Source organism: Chaetura pelagica, unplaced genomic scaffold (genome assembly GCF_000747805.2).
Source record: "Chaetura pelagica isolate M959 unplaced genomic scaffold, ChaPel_1.0 scaffold83, whole genome shotgun sequence".
NCBI lineage: Eukaryota > Metazoa > Chordata > Aves > Apodiformes > Apodidae > Chaetura > Chaetura pelagica.
Genome location: NW_009952893.1, coordinates 6,397,830 through 6,425,568, shown reverse-complemented (window position 1 = coordinate 6,425,568; position 27,739 = coordinate 6,397,830). Strand labels below are relative to the sequence as shown.

General features: G+C 39.2%; 1 protein-coding gene across 1 annotated transcript in view; it reads right to left on the bottom strand.

The window, feature by feature from the left end:
* The window catches only part of KCNB2 (potassium voltage-gated channel, Shab-related subfamily, member 2), a 172,427-nt gene that overhangs the window by 54,125 nt on the left and 90,563 nt on the right, over window positions 1-27,739 (bottom strand). The gene's annotated exons all lie outside the window — the stretch shown is intronic.

Genomic DNA, 27,739 nt, shown 5'->3' with positions numbered 1-27,739 from the left:
TCAATACAGGCAATCTGAGCACAAAAACAATTTTGCAAACAAAATGCTGGTACTACCTAGTTTGTGAGGAGAGCCAGGGCTGCAGTGGGGGTGTCATCTCTGGGCCTCTGGGTGACCTGGAAATCACCACATTCCTGCAACAGCAAACTCAAATCTTGATCTATTTTATGCCAGCTGCTGTGAAGTCCTGTAGGTTGAGAAATCACAACTTTGTATTGGTTTTCTACTCCTTTTAAAAGGTTCTACCAGGAGTACTAGTGTTATACCATATTTAAATTAATAGCATACTAGTTTTTATAGCCTGTTTCTATCTTCCATATAAAAACCCAAGACCAGAGAAAGAGCAAGACCATTTGTTCTATACTTCAGAAGAGACTGTAGTCAATATTTTGACTAGGCCTCTGAAAAATAACACCAACAAGATTATACAAAAGGCAAAGATGCACTTGTCAAGAAGGTGGTTTTGTAGAACAATACGCAATAAGTCAAATTCCTTGAAAGAAAAGGAAGTCACAAGAATCATCTAGGGTGAAAACTTAACAGCATTCATAAATTGGCTGATGCTTAAAATTGTTTTTCATTATGCTCTATTTATCAACTTGTGAAGGATCTCATTTTAATTTACAATAGCACTCCATGGTCATCACCCTTCTGACTCCTTTCACTAGATTAGAAAATTCAGTTTTGTATACCCTATTCTCCCACAGAAAACCACAATTTTATTTTCCTTCTCACCTTTTGACTACAATGTGAAATCTTGCCTTTTAGTAGTGTAATAATTTACTGGACAACTCCCCACCACCTCAAGGATGTGCCCATGAACATCATACTGCATCTTGATTTTCCTTCCTGACAGTAGAATTGTGAAATCAATTTCAAAGATAAAAATGCCATCTAGTTTGATTCATCAAGTGGAATAAAGCCCTCTTGCTGAGAAAGCCATTTGAATGCGGGTTAACTGTGACCTGTGCTCCTCCACAGTCCTTGGAACATCTGGCCATATGGGTTTAGCAGATTAATCCAGTGCTTTGCACTCTCCCCTGTTAAACAGCTTAAAGGTTGCTGTTTAAATAGCACGCAATTTTTTTAAAAAAAGATCAGCAAATACGTAAAATAACTGGGACCAGATGAATAACCCCTCTCCACAGGAAATTTTCAGAAGACCTGAAGAAGCAAAATATTTGAAAATTACTTGGGTTTGTTGTGGTTTTTTGTTTTAACTTGACACATCTAAATGTAATCTTTCCCAAAGTTGTCAAATCCCATCTAGCTTACATGATTGAACCAGACATACAACTTCCACTGTTCCTGCTTCTGACAATTGTAAGAGACAGTTTTAAAGTCTGGCTTACCAGGGAGTTGTGGGTAAGAGGGACCTATAGTAACACCAACCTATCTGCATGAAGCCTTTATGCCTAGATGAAGCATCCCTCCTAGGATGCTGGTAGCCGGGTACTTGCTTGTAACTTCAGCTGTAGCTCCAAAAAGCTGTAAAGTACACCCTCACTGCACTGACCACCCAGCTGGTGCCTGTGAGTGCCCAGAGCTATGTAAGCATCTCTCTTGACAGATCCTCTTGGAGCAAGCAGGGAGACTGGGCTCTGGCTACTTTCCTCACACTTAGGGTTGGTTTTGGCCGCCGGAGCGATTGCGACCGGATTGTGCTGATTCGCCAAGGGTCATGTGGAGGACACTCCTGCAGAGAGGGGGTTTTTCACTACTTTTTTCACAACAGCAGAATAAATACAGTGGTTGCTGAAATAACTTGTATTTATTAAAGTTTGTGATTACTTCTTTTTCCACTGAATATGGCAAGCTCCCTGCAGGTGGAATTTAGATATACTTATTTTTTTTTAATGGTAAAAGAAAATCAATTTTCTTTTCTTAAATTTTTTATTTTAGAAACTTTTCTAAGGTTTTTCTACAGAAAGAATTATTTTAAAAACAAGTCAAATTGAGGGCAAGTTCCAATAAATGGGGTGTCAATACCAGCCACCTTTTAAGCCCATCTCTGTTTCTAGGATTTTATTTGGTATAAGCAGAAACTAAACCCTGCCAGTGCCAAATTTTTTATTTGTTTAACATTGTACTTAAAGGTCATGCATTGCATCTGAATTCATGTTTGTCTGGTTTTTTCCAAGCATTTGATCTCTCAGCTGTTGTACTTCATAACTACTCCACTGGTGATATAGCCTCAGATGACCATGTGTGTGGCAGGTTAAGTCCTGGCCAGAATAGTGGTTTGTTTAAGTGAGTCTGAAGAAGATGTCTTCAGAGGTGCTGGTGATCATTGCTGCTCTGCAGACAAACTGAAGTCTTATTATCTTTGTTTTGCAGAGCTACTAAGTTTAATATTGCCCATCCAGATTAGTTCTGGGACTAAATTCTGTCAGTTATGAATCAGGGTGGATTCAAGAGTGTCTCTCCCAACCTTCAAGAGAGGAACATCGTTATATAATGACAGCTACGGAGACGAAACCCTACTGATACACTTTGAAACAATACTAGAAAACAGCTTGTAAAGTTGAAAATCTTATTAACACACAGAGTAGCACATTGCCTATTAATCTGCATTCCTAGTTAATGGAGAAATTATTAGCAGACAGCACTAAATTAAGAAAAGGAATGATATTTTGATTTAGTTATTGAATTGGCTCTATTAAAGAAGACTCCATCATTACACGGACAATCCCTGCTCCTCATTCTGTTGTGCATCTTCTAGGAAGGGACCTGAATGAGAGCTGAGTGACAAAGTGTCCATCTGAAGCAGATTAAAAGAACATTACCACAGCTCAGGTAGTATTTTAGGGTCTAGATTTCACCTCTTGCATGGTGTACACCAGAACGCCAGCTTGAAACAGAAAACTGGCAGCAATTCACAAGCCTTTAGCCTGATCCTGCTGCTTCTGCTACTCTAATCAGACGGTTCAGGTTATATGAGTGTGACATGCATGATCTTTGCTGATAATTAATAGTGAACTTTGCGAAACACTGAAGGAGTGACCAATTCTTTCTTTGAATAAAACATCTGCAGCAATGACATACGAAACGTCTATTCCCTTATATTTTTATTATGATTATTCTTAGGGTATTTTTTCTAAAGGAATTTTCTATTCCTTTAAAAGTTTCTGATTTTACATTTTTCCCATTCCATCTGGGTGGAAACTAATACCTTTCTAGTGAGAGTCCAAATCTCAGGATATCATAAGAGGGTAGGATTCTCCTCTAAAATGGAAGATATCCTGCATGAACTTTCTTCAACTCCTACTTTCTGCCAGAGATTTCTATTTTAGTAACTCAGTTGAGATTCCTGACTACTAGATTACAGACTTAGTATCTCTAACTGTGTCCTAGTAACTACTCAATTATTTAAAAGTGGAATAGCTCCAACAGATGCTATTGCAAGAAACACACTCCATAATGGCACAGTTATGGCATTCCCTTGGCACATTGGAAACCAAGGGTCAAATCCTTGTAACACAGAGTTTTAAAATGTTTATAAAAAGAATTAAATTTATGCTGGGTAAACAAAAATATCACTGGGTCAGGGGATCCAGTTCAAATGCCTGTTCTGGGCTACATCCTGTCCTAACATGGAACCAACTCCAACTCTGGTTATTGGGACAACAATTTATCTATTGGATTTTGGCAGAAATGCACTCTTGCATGTTGTATGACTGTATCCTAAGAAGCAACAGAGATCCTCTCAGCTCAGTAATTTAAACATAAAATTTGCAGTATTAGATGGGGTATGAAAACCAGCTATTCTATGGAAATACAGAAGTTTTATTAAAATGCTGAAGTATTAAAGTGAAGTTCAGAGTTGTTGCCCATAGTTCATTTCCTCTGCAACTGAAAAAGAAGCTCCACAGTGCAATTTAAAGAGAAAGCTGCCTTGGAGCTGGGATTAAATCAAATGTTCCTATTGGGGAAGAGAGTCCGCAGCAGATACAAGTGCAGAAAAGGTCCATGTAGGTCAGTGGAGCTTTGTGGTTTGACACCGTTTAGGAACTCAGCACATGATGGAATAGAATAGTTCTGTTGGAGAGGGCCTACAATGATCACCTAGTCCAACTACCTAAACCCTTGCCTGGTCCATTCCTTGCCAGAGAAGGGTTGCAGGTGTGACCCCCCTTTCCTCCCTTTCATTTCTGGCACACAAGAAGTTTAGCAGAACTAAGCAATGACCATGGTTTCTATAGGAAAACCCATGAGCAAGAGCCTTTCTACCACTCACACCATAACCTCTGCAATAACTATAAATATTGAGTTATCAGTCCTAGAAGCAGACACTGACTGAAAAACATGTTGTTAATTAAGTGCAGTTAATTAGAAGAGGCTTAACTGAAGAGTAAAATAGCTAAAAAAATAAAAAAAATTGGTTCTGAAAGCAACCAAAATCAACATCCTTGAAATTCAGGTGTAGTCAAAGTATCTTTGACTGGGCATGATGCTGGGGGAAAGGCATGAACCTTCAGCTCATCATATGTCTGCCACCATACTTCCAAGGCTGCTAGGAGGCAAACTGTTTTGTGGTGTAACTCCCCTCACTTTGGTATAGACTTTCATCAAGATCTACAGGCTATAGACTGCATATGGCTCTCAGGGTTGGATGTGTGGGGGTAGCACTCTGAGGGGCTGGCTCAGCATTCAGGGAGCTGCTGACCATTGGTGCAGCCACGGCCTGTCCCAGCACAATGGGGCTGCACCTGTGCCTGGTCACACCTGGACATCCTGAAATCTGTGCCGGTTTAGCAGAGCCGGGGGATGGAAAACACAGGATTATCCCACATGAAAAGCAATGATTCACAACAATTGTTAGTAATTTCCTCTTTCTGAAACTCCGTGATTTTGTGGTCTGAATAATTCTCTCACTGCTGCTAAGATAATGTCTTTGTTCAAAGTGATACCCTCCCATAATTTATATATAAACACTGTAAATTACATATTTGCACTGTATATCAATTTTATGTCTTTGCCTACTGATTTCTCTCATAAAACAGAGAAACAAAACACACTTCAGATACATCAACAGCTGCCTGCCTGAACAAAACCAGTGTAGGTGACAGTCAAGACAGGCAAACTCAGGCACTCCCAAATAATATCTACCTTCCATCACAGTCTTTTCTTTTCTGATTCATCTATAATGAATATCCTCCTCTCTTCACTAGATCAGTTACTTTTTCTTTGCCCACAGTAACATAATCTGCATGGTTTAAAAACATAGTTCATCTCCCTATTCCTTTTCTCTTACCATTAGTATAATTGGGATGAAACTTTGCCCACAAGACCTACGGATAGAGTTGCAAGTAATAAGGTGTAAGAGGAGGTTAAAAAGTAAGAGACCTTTAAGGCAGAAATAAATGTATCCGAGCAGCTGTTCAGCGAACAAGCCTGGGTTTTCTGTGGCTCTGAGTGCTGCTGCATCACACATGAGGAACTAAATGTGATGCCCAGAGGCAGAGTTATGTGCATTTGATAAAGTAAGATGCCTACCCCCTACTGCCTCTTGCTTGGTGCTTCCAGATACAGCAGGAGTGGGTCCAGCTCCTAAAGGCGACAGTGCAGCAGCTCCTCAGCCACTGCTGCTCCTGCCACTGCTTTTCAGGAGGAGAACACAGCACTCAGTGAGCTCCTCACCACTGCAAGCTACCTGAGTGCCACAAGAAAGAGAGAAAAAGATTTGTGCAAGAGGCAAATCGCGCTATTTCTGTACTCTTTAAAATAAATCTCTCCCTCTGCACAATGATTTATTTTTTCTGGGATTATATTTGCAGCCACGGATTTCCCTCATTTCTTCCATAAGTGCATATCCCAAGTAAGACTTTAGCCTTAAGACATATGGAAATCAAAAAAATCAAGATTCATATAAGCTGGTGTCCTCTGGTTAGCCTGTCATGTGCAGAAAGCAGTTTAATCCTCAGACTTTGGAAAGCATCCAGTTTATAAAAATGTGGACTGGGAGGAGCAGATGGGGAGGCAGGACGAGCTGTAACAGGCAGCAGGTGCTGCTGCTTCGCAGTGCCCTCAAAGAGCAAAAACCCTGCAAATCTGTGGGGTGCATCCTTCTTGGGTGCTGCTTCTTTCTGGGTCTGTGTGTAACAGAGAAAGCCTTACAACAAAAAGAGCATCTCCGTGTGCTGTGAGATTACACCTGCCACAGCCTACTGAACTGCCTTAACAGAACAGTGCAACCCTCAGGTCTTGTCTCTCACATTGAGGGTTAGAGATGTCAGAACAGCACTCCAGCACATGTTCCGGTGTTTGCTTCTGCCAGAAGCACTCTGTTTTGTGTTTGGGGAAAAAGAGCAAGCTTCTAACTGGAGTTTGTTTGAGTTCCCTTGCCCTTCTACTTTCTGGGGCAGAGCCTGCTACCTGACCTGTAGCCTGTGCTGCATTAGCAGAGAGCTGATGAGGTAGTGAGGGATGAGGAATACAGCTTGAACAACTTGGTTCTCCTCTGCTGCACCTACCATTGCTCACGGGGAGCTAGAACTTGCAAATTTTTGCCAGCAAGTGGATGAGATCTTTTTCTTTTCTGGAATGCTAAAGCTCATTTTCACAATGATTTACCACTGGATTTTAGGACCATGATCACAAAGCTGGAAGGAGGCTGAGCAACATGGCCGAAGTGTTCCGTAGAAAGGGAGAGCTGGCTGGACTGTGGCCACAGGAGAGCAAGCTGCCCCACACCACCAGCACCCCCAGCTCCTGCCCCCTTGCTCCACAGCCCTGCAGCACAGTGAGCAGCTCCCCTTGGAAATGGGACTGTTGGTGCAACGGCCTCTTCAATGAGGCCACACTGCAATTAGCTTTCAGAAAAAACATACAAGTGTGGAGACCACTAGCATACAAACATGTGACAACCTGCCTTTTAAGAAAAAAAACCCACCTCAGTCAAACTCACCTATCTTTTTTTTGCCTCTTGGTACCTAACAAAGCTCATAGGCTCCTTTAAACCCTTCTTCCTGGTCTCATAAGTAATATTCTCTGGCAGAAAGAGCACAGGAAGGAAAAGGTTCCTTCGTTACAGAAATCCTGCATAAATTGCACTTTGAATAGGTTTTTGGTAAGTTACTAACATGGCTGAAAATATCTAAATTATATAAGCTCTAGTATAAAAATTTTCACATTTCATGAAAACACAAGTACAAAAAAGCACATTTGTTATTCACGGTACGAATCTCCATAAAATCCCAGTCTTGTAAATGTAATGTCAGGAAAAATCTGATTAAATGGCACTGTTCTCCCTTAGGGAAAACCTACTTCAATTAGAAGAAATTGTGTTAAAGTCTGCATTTCCTGCTCCATTTCATCTTATTTATCATTTCAATAACTTTCTTTAGGTTGGCTAAAAAAAAAGGCAAAAATCAGTGACTGGCATGGGAACATTAAAAATATATATATGCATTTATTATACTCGCCCATTTAGACTTAATGTTATTCAGTTGTCTAGTTTCAAAGCTTAAGTACTTTATTTGGTTTTAGTTTTGTCGGCTTGACATATTTAATAATCTGAATATTTAGCTGCATCTGTCTCTGGAATAACTGGAGCTAACTGCTTTAACTGGGAGCAATAAATTTGGTCAAGAATAGCTCTTGAACAGGATTGTCAAGGCTATTTTGAAACTACATCTAAGATTTCTCAGGTATCAAGTGAGGGATCTGACTCTTGATTAATGAAAATTTTTGTTGAGGCTTCCTATTGTTTGAATCAGTATTCATTTAAATTATTTAGGAAAACAGTTGTATTTTGAGTGACTAGATGATTACTGATATCTGAAGAATATAATCTATAATGGATATTTTGTCTTTTCCTGCCTCTGATTTCAGTTTCTGTCTATTAACACAGCTGTGAATTCCAGTGATTATATTCTTTTATTCAAGTGAATATAATTGCTACTGTTTGTCAACATACAACCAGCTTAAAAAAGACTAGCTAAATTCATACCTTTGACCACTGACACATGGCAGAATCACTGACAGATGAAGCATGATACTCAGGCTCCTTCAAGTACTGATGTTCATTGTATTTTGCATCACATATGCTCGACTGCGAGGAAATATATTGCACTGTATGAAGTGCATGACATCTGCTACAGCTAACAGATATTAATGAGCTTGCACATCTGTTCTTCAATTCATTGGCCTCCCAGCTAAACTGCAAAGGCTGATGAAAAGGCAGCTTTCACTGACTCCTTCATCTCCTACCTGCTGGAGGCAGCTGGGGGCTGATACTGCAGGAGTTCAGGGAAAACTTGAGCAAATTGTCTTCTGATGGGGTAGGAGACATTATGCAGCCAGGTGCCACTCATATTTGTGTAGCAGTCTCACTCATCACTGACCTTCCTGATTACTTCAAACTTTGTTCATGTTTTATTCATGACATTTTTGGTTGCTTTCTAGACTATATGATGAATCAGCTGCAGAGAGGCACAACGCCAAGTAATACTTGTGTTGATGCAAGTAAGACCTGTTTTGCAGCTTTAAGTGAAATGCAGAATACACACTTAAGGGCAGTGATTTTCATTCTTAGAATAACTTCTCGATTTGATGAGTTTTTGATAGATTACCAGTTTCTTTTCTATATTTTTGAATGGCAGGGATGGATCATCTGAAAAAGGACAATTTTGTAAAAGGCCAAGACGTGGTTTATTCAAACACTTCTCTTTTCATGGGATTATTCAACAAAAAAACCAAACAACTCCAAAAAGAAAAATTACATATTCACTTTTTTCTATTTGCTGATTCATAAATATAGGAATTCAATAGTAAAGAAAAAAAAATATTCCTCACTTCTGACTTTTCAGAAATTAACTCTCAGCATGTACAGAGAACATGGTGTTTAGCAGAATTTCACAGTGCAATGACTTGGTGCTGAGGCTTCTACATCCTTGTAAGATGCAGCTCAAGGAATTTACTTTTGTCTGGTTCCTCAGACTGAAAGTCTCCACCATGATGGGGCTCAAAGCTGTTCAAGAGCAGTCATTTTTCTGGACTGTTCCCTCAGAGCTGGCATGCCTCAATGAGCACTTAGAGGCATTTTTCAGTATAGCTTCCTCCAAAAGAAATTTAAAATCCAAAACTGTTTTCCTGACTTAAATGGAGATGATACAGGTATTCGCTTCAAATCAACTAAAACCTTTGCTATAAATGTAAGCATTCATCTGCAGTAACAGAATAAGGGCAAAGAGTTCCTTGCTGTGTCATCATCCATGTCAAACCTCTACTAGTTCTGCCTCAACCGTCCCCTGTACTTAAAAGGGATAATTCATAACACAACCAAAGTGTTGCAAGGAAAAAAATGAATCAATCAAGTTACATCACTGCATGTCTCCTCTGAAGTTCTCCAGAGGATTAACTCTCATTTTGGCCTTGTTAGTTCCAGTTAGCACCCTGTCAGCTGGTAGGCTGAATAAGCAGCTGTGAAGGTATCATGTGGCATGTCTTCTGCAGCTAACTAATCTATCTCAAGGGGAGAGTAAAAGCTAGGAATTATTTTGTAAGGTTATAGTACCAGAATTATGGCCACTGGTGGAAAACACTACATCCTGAATAAAAAGCAGGGCATGAAAGAATGAAAAGCAGGAACTTACACAGCCTCTTCAGGGCTAAAATGGTGTATCATATTTAGGAGCTCTTGGCATCAAGTGTCCTTAGTTACCCATGGAAACTAGGCTTGTGTGAGTCAAAAATGCACTGCTGAACAAAAAAAACACAACTAAAAACTTTCATTTGAGTCAACGCAATTATTTTTCAATGTGTTCTCATTGGTCAATTGAGAAAAATATTTTAGAATTGTAATAATTTGGGGGCACTTTTGATAAAAGTAAGAAAAGTAAACAAATTCTGGACTACTATCATGGCAAGGTGCAATTGTATTTCAAACACCAAGGAAGATGCACCTATGCAAATCATGCATGGCACCACTGTGCTCTGTAACGCAAGCTCCACAACAATGAGCAAGGTATTCCCCTGGAAGATAGGAGCCTTCTGCTCAAATCTTACCTGACCAATTCAGCACAGTTGTTGGAACTTAAATCTCTTCTGTCCTCTAGCCATCAGACTGTAGGTTTGCTATAGGCAATGAAGAGTGTTGCTCCATCTTTCCTCTTGAAGCTGCCTAATTCTGGCTAAATTATTGCAAATCAATCTAAACTGAGTGTCAATTATCATGGAGAAGAGAGTGATGCTGAGTGTGTTGTTCATGTGCTAATAAGGAGGGGCTACCATATTTCCAGTTATATCTAAAGGTTTTCCTACCAGCTTTTAATGAATTAAGTTTTCGGTGATGAGAAAGTAAGATTTTTTAATTTTTTTATTTTAATGGGAAATGCTCATTGTGTCTTCCACATCATCTGACTATTCCATATGGGGCATGGATGTCAGCTTCTTTGCATCTGCATAACTAAATCAGGATCAAGTCCCTTCTGCGAGTATAGTCATCAAATAGATGCCTACAAAATTACAAATTGAACATCTGTAAGTTAATAATTTGGTGAAGCAAGGTAAGCCTCCTCAGGAAAACACAAGAGTTTTGGTTAAATTATTCAGAGCTGCAGTAATTTATACTGGAAAAGAAATGGTCTCTTGGATTTTGTTGCATGTGTGTACATATAAATAGCCACAAACATCGCAACCCCAGTTCTAGCAAGGTGAATATGCAGATCTTGTCTCATCACTCAGTGCTACATCAATAAAACCAGAAAAAAGAAATACATGTCACATTCCATTTTATGCCTTGCCTAAAGTATATTTAATTACATCCCAGAACAGAGTATCTTTGAATCTTGGTCTGGAAGGAATATCCACCTTTGTAAAATCTTACCTTTTTAACCTCTTTTCAGGTGAATAGCTCTCAATTCCCCTTCACACAAGGAGTACAGTATAAGGAACTATTTGGCAGTTTATGGGCAGCTTCCAGATGTAGCGTGAAGGCAACTGGATCAGCACTCAAGACTTCTTTTGCATGTGACATTAATGGCTTGACTTGCCTGAACATTCCATTTTAAAGACTGTAAATCATGGCATGTTTATTGCTGGTTGGTTGTAAGAAGCACGTGTTAGGATCTTTTAAGACACTTCATCCTGTGTATATTTTACATAAGGAAAATAACCTTAGGTACAACTTAGCCTTCCTATTTAGTCCCACATACTTTTAATACAGGATGGTCTGGCACATTTTTCTTGAACCCTATGAAATTTCATGTTATGACTTGCCAGGTTATTTTAAAGAGATTTTAAAGATATTTTAAAGACAGCTCATGCAATCTTCAGAGGCTGAAAACCTGTTATATCTGTAGGATGGAAGGAAGGAGAATCTGAAAACCATTTTCCAGAAGAGGCTAATGGCTGAAAGCATGAGGAGAACCTGAGAACAACTACAATGATAGTTACAAGAATGCATTTTTCATTTAGCTCTTGGAAGAGGCTCTCACAGAGGTCAAATCTGTCTGGGAAATTTGTCAGTACAATGCAATTTGAATTTGAAGCACTCTGAATTAAGGTTTCCAAAGTCTCAGTTTTGGCCTGAGGAGGAAGCTTTTATTTCAGTATCTGTAGGTCTGGTTCTCTACCTCCTTTCTTAAACCACTAACCTCATTGATGCAGTGACTACACTCCCAAAGCAATATATAAGAATCAGTTGCTGAATGTCAATACAAGGGCAGCTGTTGCCAGGAGAGCATCACAGAAAAATGGGAGGAAAAGGTGGCTGAATTTCTGTCATGTCTACGTATGGTAAAGAACACCGACAAAACCAGAGATACTGTGAGACCCCTCACCATGGCCTAGACCATTTTGCTCAGTTTCAGGTTAGTCTCCAAAGGCAGCTAAATTTGGTGGCTGAATGATCTGTGCCAGCTGGTCAGAAGAGTCCCCCACCTAACTGGCTTTACTAAGTAATGACCAGAAATAACAACTAATGAAGCTGCTAGGGATATTAGGCTGGATCAAATCCAGAAGCATTTAAATGCTGACAGGAAATAAAACCTTAAAAAAGACCCTGCTCACAAAGATGATAAATCTCTTTACAAACTACATGACAGTTGTAAGGTGCCGTTGTTTTATTTCTTAAGTAGAAAAAAATAAAAGTTAATCCTGGTTTGAAGAAAGAGCACGTAATAAAGTATAGTTCCTAGTAAGAGAGTATGGTGTCTAAGTCTTCTTGGTTCCAACAACATGAAAGAACAATAACAAAGACTCCATGAAAGACATGGTATGTTTTCATTTCCATATAACAATCCTTATGAAACTGAAAATAATTTTGCACTGTTGTTAAAAATGAGTGTAGGCTGCCTCAGCCTCAGGCCCTTAAGAAAAAATTACTATGAAGTGGAAAGGAGGTTAATAGAGTTAAAAATGCTGTATTGGATAACACATTTACATAAGGATAACACATTAAAAAAGCTATTGTTTAAGAGAAAGTCAATCTTTGTTAAAGAAGAAAAAATGCCTCTGAATGTTGCTATGCTACTCTATAGACAATTGGTGAAGAAAAGAACTATTACTGAAAGTCTCAGTCAAGCACCCTGAGTAAATACATAATTACATGGAACACTGCAATTACACAGAACAGTGACTTCCACAAATCTCATTTTAGACTGGTCAATTCTAGTAATTTATGCCTACCATCACCATAAGCAAAGAAAATGAAGAACTCATTTTGTGATTGCTAGCTGAAAGAAGATACAGCAGTATAAGAAGTAATTGCCTGGATCAATATTTTATTTATTTTTTCCTCATTTATAAAATGGGTCTGCCAGTGCATCTGTAAGAACATAAAAATGGAATAACACAGTGCATCAACTACCCAATGTTGGCAAATGCTATGTTATAAAAGGATTCTATAATTGTCTATATATCTCCAAGTGGTTAACTGATAAAATGCCAATAGAAAGCACTAAGAATAAGTGGCAGATTTTCTGTGTTTTGTAAAATCAATAAAACACCTGATTGCACACTACAAATGGGTTCTACCTTGAAATCCTTGACCTAGAACTCTTCTCATGCTCTGTACAGAAATTAATGGTTCATCCAAGCTTAGCCGCAGATCACACTTAGAAAAGCAAGGCTTTCAATGAGATTTGGAAAGGTTAACAGCTCAATTTCAAAATGTATTGCTTAAGTCAGGAAGTCTTTAAAGACTGTTGAGTTAGTGAGATGCAGGGAGTTACACAAATACCAAATAATTTGTGTGTAATTATTAAGGCAAGAAAATTTTACTTGATTAGACTCCCATACGTGTATCACTTTCTCTGGAAATCATAGAATCATGGAATAGTTAAAGTTGGAATGGACTTCAAAGATCAACAAGTTCTAACCTCCCAGCCATAAGCAGGGACACCTCCTACTAGGCCAGGCAGTACAAAGCCCATCCAATCTGGCCTTAAACACCTCCAGGGAAAGGGCTTCCACAACCTCCCTGGGTAACATATTCCAGTGCCTTACTACCCCTCATGGTGAAATGGTGAATAGTGAAATGCTGAAATGAACTCTTTCCAGGAGTAATGCAGACAAGCATACCTATTTTGAACAACATGACCAACACTGCAGAACTGGTTAGAGAAGAAGGAAAGAAAAATATTAGATTATTCAGATAAAGCTCCAGAGGGAATTTCATAGATGGGATGTAGGAAAGTCAGTTGATTAGTATCAAGTAACCTTTTTGACCAATTCTACAATACTTTTGAAAACTTTGTGCCGTCATATGCCCAGCTTAGAGACCTAGCTCAGTCACTCACAAATACATTTCTGAATATGTTCTTCAACGTGTTCCCTGACATTTTAAGTAAAATGTACAATGAATACATTAGTTCAGTTCTCAGAGAATTAAAATAATTAAACAAAATTGGGATTTGGACAAGACACGGGGTCTAACAAAATTACTCTTACAAAAAATATCATGGGATTTTTTTTATGACCCTAGAATTATAATACAGCTTCCACACTGCTTTCTGGACTCCTGGGGGAAGGTTAATTGGGTACAGACAGAGAGAACATGGTCTAGTGAATGAGCAGAAGTACTGTCTGGTTAATTACTGGCAACCTCCACCTAAGCTGCAATACAACTACTTTAAAGTGGGAGAGCTGGTGGGATACCAATGTGATGGATTGGCAAGGAATATGAGGCAGGATAGGAAATACGGAATTGGGAAGTAGGCATCCCTGCACACTCACTCCTGAATTCCATTGAAAAAATTAAATAAATATAAAGATATCAAGTACCAAGAGCTTCAGAAATACTAGAATTGGTCGTTTCTATTAAACATTTGTCCTTATTTACCCTTTCCCCTCAAGCATTAGAATAGTTTTTAATGACTTGAGCACATATGATTTTTTCCATGTGCCTCCTATCTCATTCAGCACATGCATTAAATTAAACTTGATGTTCTGCTTTTTCCTTGCTTAATATACTGTGTACACTTTGTTGGAGAAGCTTTCTGCTGAATATAATAGATGCATTCCTGGGCTGTTCTATCGTATACACAGAACCATCTAGTGATTTGAAAATGTATTTATTTATTTTCTCCACCTGTAGGGTAAGGGCCTAGGCATCAGCACCGTTTTACAGATGTGGTACAGAGACAAACAGATTACAGCTAAGAGTACCTACTAGTTTCAAGTGCTCAATTTGAGATGCACCAGGACTGACTTTTCACCACAGGCAACATTTGTATAGTGGTTAACATATTCTGAGAAGACCTCTCTCAAGTTCAGCTATGGCTGGTATCACCCACACTTCTCCAGATTAGAACCATGCTGCTCTCAGGCTAGGCAGTAATGTACTGAGAAACCTGCAATTAGAGACAGTTCAAAGTCCTGTTTATGTGATTTGCTCACTAAGACATATGAAGCTGAAGAACCAAGGAAATTATCCTGTTTTATTGGAACAGAGTTGTCTTAACTTTAAGAGTATCCTACCTCCTCTAGCAGTCCCCATGCACAGCACATCTCAGCTTTTGCAGTGACAGAAACAGGGATCTACAAACAGCAACCCTGATAGTTATTTGAGACTCAGTTTGAGTAACTGGCAACATAAAGTAACACTCCCTTATGGCAGCCCAAGAGGATCCTCTTCCAGAGGTCATGAACTTAGCAGGACTAGTTTGACAAAAACTAAAAAACTGTTTTTCATCAGTAACATAAAATAAAAAGAATTGGAACATGGTATTCTAAATCTTGTATTGAACAGAATTAATATAGGGTCTGACTATCTTATGCAGTTCATGGTGCATAGAGGAGGGGAACAAAGCGGCAGATATTTGCACTGAACAAGGGATGTGTGGTTGATACATCTATTGTAATATCCATCTTTAGCTTCCAAGTATCATCTCCAATATATGTGGAAGCAAGTCTTACCCAAGTGAGTTCATTAGTCCAGAGCACTTGAACTGACATTCACACCCAGATATATAATGACATGAAGCAGTTGCAGCTTACCATTCATTTCTACATAATGCACTATTTAGACAGCAAAATATTTTTTAAACTTTGTTATATAGACTCAGTAGAACACAGAGGTTATCTTTTTCCATTAACAATAACTTAGAGAAGTTGAAGACTGATGCCAGCCTGGCTCCCTGTCTCTCACAAAGCATTAATAGAGCTATTTCCTGAGCCTCATACTTCCCTAGCCTGAACTGCATAAATCGAATTACAAGCTCAAGAATCACAATCACAGTCATGGTATGCAGCCTAGTTAATTTTCTGTGATATCTTTCTCAGAACATTGTGTTTTCCTAAATATACTTGAAGCTTATTAGACTTATCAGGTAAAGGATCTTTTACCCTATGAGGTGAGTATTGCTCTGGAAGTAAATCAATACCAAGCCTTGTGTAGGCACCAACAAAGATATTGGAGTATTGCTGCTTTTTATTTTAATTTTTTTTATGAAGTATTTCATTCTGAAGCCAGTGTAATAACTTTCACAGTTAATGGACTGGGCTGGTGAGCACTGCTCTGTTCCTGTACAGATCCATGCATAAGGCACTGCAAATGGGCTGAGAACAGGTGAGGTTTGTCAAGGGCAACTCGCTTTTCACTTGACATTGTATTCTGGTGATGACAGCTGAAGGCTAAAGTTCTGATTAATTCATTTTCTTTTCACTAGAAACATTTTCTTTTTCCCCTGAAGGTCCTTTCAGTCTAGAAAACCAATGGTTGTTAGCAGCATGGGTTGTCCTTCTGTGGTTGCTAAATATGCAAGAGGGCTTTGACTTATAACTTCTCCTGAATTTTCAGATCTGTCTGAACTCCACTCAATGAGTGAGCAAAAGCACACAGTTTCAGCAAGCCAATAACTGACACATTTACAGGGATGGACAAGCCTGTTCTCTGATCTGTTTTTTGGTCTCTGCACAAACAAATAACTTAAGTGGAAGTTTTGCCCATGTAATGAATTTAGAAAGCCTTCCAGAGTAAGAACAGTATGTGTGGATAGCAACAATGTGACATCCAGCTTCTTTTTCCCCCTAACTATTTGCAGAGAAAGAACAGAAATGGGACTGAGAAACAGAATTTGGATCTAGATTCAATTTGATATGTTTTAATCTGGACACTGAACAACACCACCATTGTTATGGTGCCTTAGCGAACAGGAATTCAATCTAACTGAAGAAATTTTGATGTTGTTTGATGCCACTGTATCCCTGGTGCTGCCAGTGAGCTAAGGATGTCCACCCTAATCGTCTCAAGCTAGCGCTTTCATGCTATTATATGCTATGAAGAGGCCAAGGTAAAGAACCCAAGTAATAGAACAAGAGGAAATGGCCTCAAATTGTGCCAGGGAGGTTTACATTTGATATTAGGAAAAATCTCTTCACCGAAGGTCATGTCAGGAACTGGAACAGACTGTCCAGGGAAATGGTGGATTTACGATCCCTGGAGGTGTTTAAAAGATGTGGATGTGGTGCTTAAAGACATTGTTCAGTGGTGGACTTGGCAGTGCTAGGCTCGTGGTTGGATCTGAGGGTCTTAAAGGTCTTTTCCAACCAATGAGTCTATGATTCTATGAATGTAGATGTCTGATCCTGGCTTCAGGTGAAGCTGTCAGTGCTGTGCCACATGAACAAGCCCTCCAGGCTAAATTCGAACACCCACATGCACGTGCTCTTCAGCTAGTACCCTCCTTTCCCCATGATGAACTTTGTAAGGTATTCCACAGTGTGTGACAAGGCTGCACATGCCAACCCTTAATGGAATGGCTGCTTAAAGCAAGAATTCGATTATCTGGAACAAAGGTTTTTGGCCCAAACTATATAACTCTGTCTATTTAGGTCATGAAATGCTATGTTCAATCTAAGTTCATGTTATCTTATCCATCCAGCAGTAGTCTGGTAAGTATAATCCATTAACTACTTGGAAATACATTTGAAATAATGACACTGTAAACGGAGCAGGCCTTAATTTTACACAGTCCTGAGGGACATCTGCCATCTCCCTGAGGTCAACATTCTACACAAATACTGATTTCAGTGTAACTTATGGAAATAAAACCTCATATGAGCTCTGCTTGAAGGACAGATTGGAGTATTTGGGACCTGTACATTCGGTGTTTATCTGCCCAAATACAAATGACAGTGGCAAGTGTGACGAGTGCTAAAAAGAGTTTAGGAAGTAGGCGTCCTTTAATCTTTTCCAGTCACATGTTCTTGGGCTGGCTGTGCAAAACACTAACGTGCTGTCTAGATATTTATATAGAAGCTGATTCGGTTTGTACGATGGTGAGTTATATAAACAACTAATTACTCTGTATCTTACAAGAGCCATCTTTGACTGCCATATATTTTACTGCAATGAGTATATTAAGAGGCGTAAACTCTGCATGGTAATTCCTGAAAAGTCTCATGTAACTTAATTTTCACAGACAAGAAATGCAAACCAGCCTTTCCAGCGTGATTTTCTTCAGGAAGTAAATCCATTAGGAAAAAAGAGAGCTTTCTAATGCAATGACAGGGAGCACAGTCTACTCATCTGCAAGTGGGACTGGGACTCACAAATTATTGTTCCAGCTGCCACCAGACAGCTCTCTTTATTAGATCTAATTTTCCCTTTATCAATCCATGTGAGAGACATCTTAGTCATGAAGGGATGTATTCATCCTCCCTAACGTCAGCTGTTTGAAATCAGGCAGATGGTACCAGCTAGTCCTCAAGGTGATGCTTACAGTCAGCAGAGAGGGGCACCTCTCAGAGATACCTGTTGTTGGAATGGGTCAGTGACCCTCTGGAGCCTCTCATCTGTTGCTGCTGACTATCATGAGACCATAGACATCTGGCTTAGACCTTGTTTTTAGCTTCCTGAAGTGGGGTGGGCTGAATCCTGTATTTCCCTCATATAATGTTAATGGCAGAGGTGAATCAATGCTTTAAAATTAAGATTTGGAGACTACATTTTTTCCCCAAAGCAGGGTTATGTGATGGCTTTGTTTTTTTCTCCATCCATTACAGACAGAGGATCTCAAAGGCATTTAGACTGGTACTAAGCTCAGTCACAACAAACTGAAGAAAATTCCCTGTGAAATATAAACCACCTGGTTGATATGACTGACTGATCCTGAAGGCAGCTGAAAACAGGAGACACCAACACAAGGCTTGCAGTTTTGCTGTTCCAACAGCTGGTAAGCACAAAACCTGGCATGAGAACAATGGTATTGTGTGTCAGCATGAGGTATTCCAGACTAGATACCTCATATGTATCTGATGCTCTGCAACACCATTTTGAATCCACATAGTCTGAAATAATAGTAATATGAAGGCCTTCAGATAGTTGCCTAGATCATGGTGGCTAGCTCAGAGTCAGCTGATATAATGAAGAAATAATTGGGTAAGAACATGAAAAAATGTTTAGTTTACAAACTAGATACAATTTTTCTATAAGAACTTGTTGAAAACACATTTTCATTTGGAATTCCTTAGTCTCCTACTTGAACTTTGTTGTGGCCTTGAAACCAAAGTGGTTGAAAGCTCCCATAAAATGCAAAGAATCAACAGCACTCAGAGATGCTATGGTTAAGATGGAAAGCAGTACATGGTACATAATCACCAGTGTGAATTGTTAAACACTCGTTAATACATATACAAAAATATAAGGATATATTCTATAATACTAGTTAGGCAAAATGTATTGAGATCAGATTTTAGTATTCTTTAATATAAAGCTTTGTGTATTAAAAGGAAAGTAAATGTGTGCATTTTACTAAAATATATTTGGGAGTATACTGACCAGCTTCAGTAAAATTACAGAGATTGACCTCGATGTGAGTCAAGCTGTCTCCACAAAATGTTATTTTCTTATATTTTCTATTTTCCTTTCTTGTAAATTAAGTTAATACAAATATAAATAGTGTAAAATAGAATAACTGCTGAGAGTTCAGAAGTGAGTTGAAGATGAATAAAGAAAAACTGATCTGAAGACCAATGGCCACTGAATTTCAGATACACAGGTTTAAAGGAGGTAGAACTCTATAAAACAGTAAGTGAAACTTGACAGGCTAAGGCTGGTATGACTGATATCCTTTTCTGGCCATCACAATCTGAGTTCAGTTTGCTGCTATGTGTGTTCGCCTGTGTGAGAAACACTATGGAAGTGAAAACACAACATGCTATATGGGAATTGATTTATTGTCATCATCCACAAGAAATAACTCATCCAATGGAGTTAGTTTGATTCAGGTTCATTCAGTGATTTGTCTTAGTTTTCTGGGCTAGGTAGTAGTCTCACTTCATTAGAATATGCCAGAAAAGTACATCCAAATATCACATATCTGTACAAAGATTGATGTAACCTAATCTAGTTTCAAGTAATTGGTACAGCTATTTTTAATACAGTGACAGGACATGCAACTGCTTTTACACATATCAGTATCAGGAATCCCTAATATGATTAATCTGCAAAATGTAGTTCTAAACTGTAATGACTTCAATTATGGAGGAAATGAGCACATTAGAGGTAATGCTGCCCTGGCTAATACAGCCTCTTCTTCCTCAAAAAGGCATTCAATTGACTTTCAGTACTCTGAAATTTTTTAAGAGTTGAAGTCCTGTACCTTACGTGACAAGTCATTGTAGTAGATGAGATCTTCTAGATCCCCTATAAGCAGCTGCTATAAGTTTTGTGTCTATCACAAGAAAACTTTTCTACCTTCCCTTGCTGTGCAGCAAGCTGAACTGCAATCACATTAATGTCACATCCAGAGAAAGCTATTTCTTCTGCTTGATTTTAAACTCTCAGGTTTCAGAAGCTTAGTCACCTATCTAAATTTATTGGTAATAGATGCTAATAATTGGCCCTTAAAATGAAGCCCTGGATGAATCAAGTTCAGCACACAAGTACTGGAACATCATGTGACAGACGGACTACTTCAGACCTGTGGCCTGATGTTATTCCTTGGCTGGGGCATCTGTCAAGAACACTCTTCCTTTTTGTAGCTGAGATGATCCTGTCCATTTGGAAGGTCCTTCTAGCACTGAAAGAGAGCAGCCATGGGTAAAGCACAGGGTGTCACCGTTGTCCGAAGGGGAAGACCTGATGTTTTCTTGGCAGAAGACATCCAACAGTGGAGATGCCAGCCAGACCCTTCCCAAGGACATTTATTAACTTCTCAGTAAAGTACTACCAGGCACAACACAGCTCTAAATGGCTTCAGGTCTGCTGCTGGCTCCTTTTTAGCCAGTGTCTCTCTCAGACTGAGATTCCTCTGCCCAAGTCATGAGAAAGAACCAGGATTTTGTCAGCAATTTTATATGCTTCAGATTACTGGACTGGTTCCTCAGTTGGTAAAAATAAACATTGACCAAGATGATGTTTTTTGTCAATGTACACCACTTGAGCATGTGATCCCTTGTATTTTACAGTGTTGCAATATCTTAAGTAAAAGGATTAAAGTATTGTTATCTTGGTGTCTCAGTTCAATTTGCTGCAGACTTCAGACAAAGTTATAGATTAACTTTTCTTTGATCACTAGTTGACAGACATAAAAGCAAGTGTAATTTTGAAAGTCAAGATGAAAATATAAACTATACCATTTCTGTGAATGTATATTGTGCCAGCAAACATTTCTCCTGAATTTCTATTTAGGAATTAGGGTTTGCTATGGTGAGTGAGCCCAGGTGCACAGGTTAACATCCATTTGAGTAATTACATTCATCTCAATATGAAGTTCTCTTTTCAGAGGAACAATGTATCCTCTCTTTATCCTGACAAATTGTACAGTGGTGGTGCCTATTATTTCAAAGCTGCACCCAGCCTGAGAGACAGCTGCACTTCACTGATAGCTGAAACAATCCTTGCTCCTGTAGTTCACCTTTGCTTTCAGACTCTGCTCTGCTTCACAGAACAGACTTGCATATTGCATGTCTCGTGTAAAAGTGCTTACCTTCTTTTGGAAACAGCTTTGAGAGGCACAAAAGATCAAGTGAGTCACTGGGTGAAAGCTAGTCCCTCCATGACTGTAGGGAATGAGAAAGCATAAGTGGGGAAGGAAGTAGCTCAAGATCATAACAGCCAGCTCCTGTGTTGAGAGATCCCACTGTACCATCCCTCTGCAAGCTTGCCTGAAAAAGTAGAGAATAGCTCACATCTTCCCCAGCCACCAGTCAGTGAGATGTGGACAGAACTTTAAAATACATTATTTTTCCCAAACACAACAACTTTCCCTCAGTCCTTTTTAATGTCTAATATCCCACCTGGGACTAAGTACAAGGTAGCACCCTTATTACTCAGCCAACACTTGCATTAGGCAAACTATGTTGACACAAAGTACTGGCTAGCACCTCTAACTAAAGTGTGAGTACATGCAGAGACTGGACCTAAGGAAAGTCAAGGGGTAAAACAAAAGTATGATACAAGAATAATCATAAAATGCATCACCATTCTCTTTTTCAGTCTTCCACTTTGAGTTGCCATCCTCCTTTCTCTTTTTCCCTCCTCAGCAAGATATTTCTGTCTGAAAGCTGCAATTTCCTAACTTGGCTTTATTACTAAGGGAAGTTTCCTTCATTAAGTGTTTAGCCACAAGGTGTGGAAAAGGACATTTTGTTTCACCATAGAAGTGGTAGCACTGCACTGGGGTCTAATGCCATTCCATTTAAAACAATGGGCATGCCTCTTCCTTAAATCACTGCCTTCCACTTTTTTTTTTTTTTTTTTTTCTTTTATCTTAATTTTCGTCTGAAGCTCATTGGACATCTTAATGTTACCGAGACAGAGCCAAATTCAATTCTTATACACGACTGGCTGCCAGTAAATTGTGACATACCTAATTTTTTCTTCCCTAGGATGTTCTAGACAAGCTATTATGAACCACGATAGCATCACAAGGCAATAAAAGGGTTTTTTTTTTATTAAATAGCATACAGAAAGAGCTGCTCCTACACAGAAAAAGCACTAGCAGATACACTTCTTCTACTACAATTCAACCTATGGGAGGGGGATACAAACACAACAATGTATTTGCCATTTGGAGAAGGACCAAGATGGTTAGAGGGGAAAAAATATTTTTGAACTTCTGACAAGATTTCGCAATTAACAAAGAAATGTGAAATTAAATTAAGCAAACTACAAAAAAGCACAGTTGTGCTCTTTTTACCATCATTGTTTATTCTTCCTAATAGTCCTGTTTACTCCTTTTCTGCCTCTTTTGATCTGATTCGATCAAGTTGCCACCCCTTTCTCTGGTTTTCATTGTATTCTTACACTTGGTGAAAGAACAGAGAAACAGAACAAAGCTGTTGATATGTAAATAACAGCTTTGAAGATAGAAGTACCAGATTGTTCCTAAAGAGAAAAAAATGCAATTGCTTTTTTTTTTTTTTGACAGATTAAAAAAAAAAAATAAAATCCTGATGTATAATTCAAATGGTGCCTGAAATCAGATTCCATTATCTCTGAAGAGTAATCATTTTAGTCAAACCAGGTATTTCCAGAGAGCTGTGGAAATTGTATTAAGAGAGGAAAATGTTACATTCTAAATGTTGTGGACAAAATTGCTTATTTCAACCCTATTTCAGTTTCCATGTATTTCATTACAAGTACCTTTTGATAGGACATTTTAAGAGATGGGATGATTTTCCCCTGCATGAAAACAACTGAAGGCCAGATTCTGATGCTTTGGCTCCTGCTGGCAGGTATCTGAATCACTCAGTCACCCTCACAGTGAAAAAGTGTTTCCTGATGTTCAGAGGGAACCTCCTGTATTTCAGTTTATGCCCATATGTGGTTCCTCTGATCCTCATGAGACTCTCCCCTGAATCACAGAATTTATGATAGGTAGACTCCAAAATCACTGAAGTCATTGGCCAGTAACTTCAAACTCCTGGGATTTGAAGACCCTGCATAACTAACTAGAAGGATAAAGTTATGTCCATCCTCCTGCACTGCTAGTCTAGGGTGCATTATTGAGGTCATTTTCCTGTATGTAATCTATTCATTAAAGGACTTACAGGGGTAACAGCTTTCACTTTTCAGTGAGATACCCAAACACTTTATTCCAAATATGCCATTGATGGTGTGCAGGTAACCTGCAGGTCATGAGTTGCACTTGCACAAATGTCATAGAATGAGACAGATTGTTGAACGTGACAAGCAAAAAGCTGCAGATGTTGGGATCAACTGCAGCAGGACTGGAGAGTGTCAAGAGTCATTTATCCAAGTTGTTTTAAATACACAATATATAGTGGCACTTGCCATTTTTAGACCAGCCTGTGTTGAACAGTCTCCTTGCATAGACAAGGAACAAAGGCAGGGCTCTCAAGAGGGCCACGAGAAGCAGAACTGTTCCTCCTCCCACTGATGAACTGTAAACCTTGGGGATCAAACCTAGCTGGGAATCTAGTTGTGTTAGGTTCCTTCTTTCTGGGATTGCATATATTCCCATACTCCTATGTTTTGTGGCTCCAAGGGTAAAAATGACAACCTACTTTCTTTTCTTAACTTGCTAGGCACAGCCTGGCACCCAGGGACTCTCACACTGCCCTGTGCCCCAACTCTACATTGGTTGCTTTTCTCCCCTTGTACTTGGCACTGGTGAGGCTACTCCTCAAGAGATGACACTATGTTTTGGGTACCTCATTATAAGAAGAACATCCAGCTGTTAGAGTGTGCCCAGATGAAGGCAACCAACATGGTAATTGGCCTCAAGGGCAAGATTTATGAGGAACAGCTGAACTCACTTGCTTTGTTCAATTTGGAGAAGAAAAGGATGAGGAGTGACCTCATCAGTCTACAACTTGCTGAGGAGGGGCCGCAGAAGGAGAGGCACTGGTCTTGTATCTCTGTTGACTAGATAGGACATGAGGAAATGGAATGAAGCTGCATCAGGGCAAGTTCAGATTAGACATTAGGAAAGGTTTCTTCACTGAAAGGGTCGTTGGTCTCTGGAACAGGCTCCTCAGGGAAGTGTCCATGGCATCAAGCCTGGTCAAGGAGCATGTGGACAACATTCTTAGTCATGTGGTTTAGTTTTAGTCCTGTGAGGAACAGGGAGTTTGACTTGATTATCCTTATGGACCCCTTCCAACTGCAGCTATTCTATTATTCTTTGGGTGTCCTGTTGTTCACCCACTAAAGGAGCTCATAAGGACATTCCATCCCAGGGCAGTGGACAAATGCAAAGTGGAAACCACCATGTGCATATACTGCAGGAGACTGTTTGGACCAGAGCATTGGATTACACTTCTGTCTGAAGCTGCTGCAAAACTATGTGCTCAAATGCCAGACTGAATCAGTGCCTGAAATGAATTCTCCATCTGAAGCAATTCAGCAACTCTCTAGTGGGGTGTTGGGTTTTCTCATTTTGTCCTTGTGCTATAAGAATGCCCTTGGCCACTGCTAAGCTGTTCAGAAAGGAACAAACCACAACCACTTCTCACAGTATTCATTTGACTGAAAACAGAATTAAATGCTATTCTTTCCATTTCACAACTCTGCCCTTGTCCAACCACAGAATAAGGATAAAGAGTCTGAAGTCTATGCTCTTCAGTGCAGATCACAGTGAAAAAAAAAAAAAGGGAGGTTTGAAAAATTTCAACTTACTTTCTTCCAACACGAACTGACTTAAAATAGGCTTAAATCTATGGGCTTTAAAGTCATCCACTCCTAGATTTAGTGGTATATATTAATGGTATATAGTAATGATATTCCCATCCACCTCTGAGTAGACTGCTAATCTACTGAGCAGTAAGGCTGCAGCCTCATATATGCCCTTTGTATATTCCAAGGTAAATAGAACTTGCTTTTAATTAAAGCACAACTTGGACAAATGCCTTATGGAGCCAGTTATCCGTCACACATTAGGTTGTCCCCAGAAACTACACAAATTAACCTGAAAAAACAGTGGGTTAATTAAACAGCAGTTATGCAACCTTAGGCACAGCCTGCATTTTTCATGTCTGGATGCACAACACAAGTCTCTCAATCCTGATGTGGCCTTCCATGCTACTTTGAGATATACATTTACTACTACTATGAACATAATTTTACATGCATGTATTTTGATTCATCTCAAAACTATTTCTGTTACGAAGACTGGGGTCTGGATTGTCAACAACTAGCACCATCCCAGAGTTACCATGTACAGAGTATACATAAACTTGCATCAAAGAATCTCAAAATACTTTCATTAGAAACCTTTAAAATGCTTTTAACTACTTATTTGCAGATGCACATCTCTAAGATTTTTATCTTTGATTAAATGGATTTTCTAGCATATCTGTCATTCTTTAATTGAGAGAAAAATGTGAGGGATTCTAGACATTATCCTTGTGCTTTGAACTTTATCTTCCACAAGAAATCCTTACAAGGATCAAAAACGTGACTTCTTAGTTATATAATCTGATCCTAGTAAGTGCAAAAAAATGGGTGCAAGCCCACTAGTGCCACTTAACATTTGAAAAGACCCTTTTGTGAACCTTGCTATTAAAATGGCCATGATAGTAGGAAGCAACTATAATTTGGCTGTGCATCACGGAGCTATTCACAGGAAGGCTCTCAGCAAAGACAAAGGCCCTGCTGTCCATTATAAACCCATGAATTGCCTTCAGATAAATGCAGCTTGTCCTTCAATGTAAAGCTACTCATCGCAATGTACTCAGCAGCCTCCATTGTTCACCCTAATGAAAATGCACTCTGTAACAGAGAATCAGGCTAATTCATTACAGCAGAGACTGTTTTCTCAACCAACTGCTTTGTACTGAAAACCATAAAAATCCCCAAAGCAAGCAGAAACAGATTTTTCTCTACACAAAATGTAACCTTCACTTGCAAATGGCAAAAACTCCATTTTCTTTAGAAAGAAGTAAACAATAACTGTGTTCCTTTTGTGTGTATTTAGCAGAAAGGCAAATCTCAAAGAGCTTTCCTCTATACCATCTTTAAAAAGAATCTCTTATTTCTGTGTTTTATGTGTCTACAGAGGCTTTGAACAAGAGGAGGCAATTTCTTTGGTTGCATTTATCTTCCTCCTGGCTCCTTTCAGTTAATATTTGTCTAATATCTGTTAATAGCTACTAAAGATGCTCTATCAGGTAATGCATTTAATTTACCTACTGAGCCTGAAACCACAGGATGGAAAGTGTTATCTATGGATATGCCACTGTAGAGTAGTAACAGTAGCTTTGGGCAACAGCTGCTAAAAATAACTTGCTCTGTGCTGCAACTCAGGTATGAAATATTCAGATCATTCATAAGAAATGCAATTAAAAGCATTAAATGGGATGGAAATACCCTCCTCCATCACTCTGGCGATTCATTTTTGATGAGTGCGGTGAAGTTTTTTCTCCTGTTTTCCTTGTTTTGTTTATCATGAAAGGCATGATGTTTCTTCTGATTCCTTTCCTGGGAATCTGTATTTTTAAACAGAAGTGGGCATTTTAATATTACACAGCAGGGAAAAAGAAAAGATAATTTTAAAAAGCAAAAACAATGTTAGACTTGGCATTTTTTAACAAGGCGATAAAAACAGTGGCTCTCATAATAAATAAAATCTCTTTAGCATTTATACAATATGTGGTCTCCTGTATACATTTAATTAGCATATTTTCCTTTGCATAGTCTCTAGGGGCATAATTGATCTACTCTTACTCTTAGTCACACTGAGGTTGAAGAGATTGATCATACAAATAAACCTCTCATCAGTTGGCCTTCTTAATAAATGCTTCAAAGTGACAAATGTTGCAAAGTGACAAATGCTACGAAGTTCAATGAAGAGCTAAAACTCTGCCTGACAGTCTTTCTGTAGAACTGGCCTTTAGGAAATCACTGAATCACAGACTGGTTTGGGCTGGAAGGGACTTTAAAGACCATTGAGTTCCAACCCCTCTGCCATGGGCATGGACACCTTTCACTAGACCAGATTGCTCAAAGACCCATCCAATATGGCCTTGAACACTTCCAGGAAGGGGGCATCCACAACTCCTCTGGGCAACCTGTGTCATGCCTTACCACCCTCACAGTAAATAATTCATCCCTGAGGTCTAATCTCAATCTACCCTCTAAGTTTTAAACCATTCCCCCTTGTCCTGTAACTACACACTCTTGTAAAAATCAAGTTAATTTAAAAGCAGTAACTTATATCACACACTCATATGCTCCTGGAGCTGGGGATAGTGGTTCTGACAAGCTGAACAGTTGCCCTTTGGCAGTTGAGGGGTTTCCTCAGCTTCCCGCTTTATCAAAACAGCAATCCGAAAAGGCATATGTCTAACATGGCTGGAGCAGCTGCTGTCTTGCAGCAGCTTTGGC